The sequence below is a fragment of the Myotis brandtii genome, unplaced genomic scaffold (assembly GCF_000412655.1).
Source record: "Myotis brandtii unplaced genomic scaffold, ASM41265v1 scaffold561, whole genome shotgun sequence".
Classification (NCBI taxonomy): domain Eukaryota; kingdom Metazoa; phylum Chordata; class Mammalia; order Chiroptera; family Vespertilionidae; genus Myotis; species Myotis brandtii.
The window spans coordinates 1,091,303-1,092,683 of NW_005370085.1; positions in this window are offsets into that span (position 1 = coordinate 1,091,303).

Below are 1,381 nucleotides of genomic sequence, written 5' to 3' on the forward strand. Positions count from 1 at the left end.
TTATTGATTTTTTTACAGAGAGGAAGGGAGAGGGAGAATTAGAAACATCGATGAGAGAGAAACATCAATCAGCTGCCTCCTGCACACCCCCTACTGGGGATGTGCCGGCAACCAAGGAACATGCCCTTGACCGGAATCGAACCCGGGATCCTTCAGTCCGCAGGCCAAAGCTCTATCCACTGAGCCAAACTGTTAGGGCTCTTTGCTTTTTTAAAGAATATTTTTATTGATTGATTTCAGGGAGGAAGGGAGAGGGAGCGAGATTTTTAAAGAATATTTTCATTGATTGATTTCAGGGAGGAAGGGAGAGGGAGCGAGAGATAGAAACGTCAATGATGACAGAATCATTGATGGGCTGCCTCCTGCATGCCTCACACTGGGGATCTAGCCCACAACCCGGGCATGGAACCGGTGACCTCCTGGTTCCCGGGTCGATGCTCAACCGCTGAGCTACACTCGACTGAACAAACCTTTTCTTTTAAAAAGAAAGAAAGCTAAAGTTACTTCTTTTGCTTAGAAAACATAAATAAATACATTCACTTATGTCCCCAAATTTCCAATAAAACAAGGTGGGATCCATACACTGTAGTCTTTGGTTTGTTTATTTTCCCCAACGTAGCTTCTTCTTAAGACCTTAAAACTTAGGGAGCCCGTGACTTGATGGGGAGTCACTGGAAGGCAAACACTATTTTCATTCATTTCCAGTAATAAGTTCTCAGTTGACTCATCACATTTGTGAAATCAAACCATTGCCCTAGCGATGTGAACGTTTCCCTACAAGGGAAGTGGGCAGGCCTCCAGGAAGAACAGGAGAGGGCAGACTCTGCTCCAGGCGGGGCAGCCCAGGGCACGGACGACCAGAGGTTATGTCCCTCCCTGGTCCTTCCCATCTCCTCGCCACTCCCCAGGCCCGCTCAGGTGGCAGAAACCAGGACAAGAAACCGGAGGAGAGAGAAAGGCGGGTGGAGCCGGGGTGGGAGCTGCGCTGGCTGGACAGGTGCCTGTGGTGGATGCTCATGTCCAGCCTGAGCGCTGCAGAAGTAGGCGACAGGGAGCCCCCTGCTTGGGGGATGGCACACTGGGAAGATCAGAGAGTTGAAGCGCCAGGACTCTAGGCACAGCAAGAACACGGTTCCCTAATACCGGATTCCTTCGCCTGCCTCCTCTGGCTACGGACAGGGGTATGAATCAATGGAAGGAGGATAGCCTGGGAATTGTGATGTTAATGGCAAGAAGCATAGCAGTCTTACACTAAAGGCTTCTTTCTGCTTGGCGTTTCTTATGCTTAGTCTGAGTTGGCCTGGAATCCAGCGGCGGCAGACGTCATTCGGTCCCCGGCCGCGGCGGGGTGGGGCGGAGGGGTGGCCAGAGGAGGAGGCGC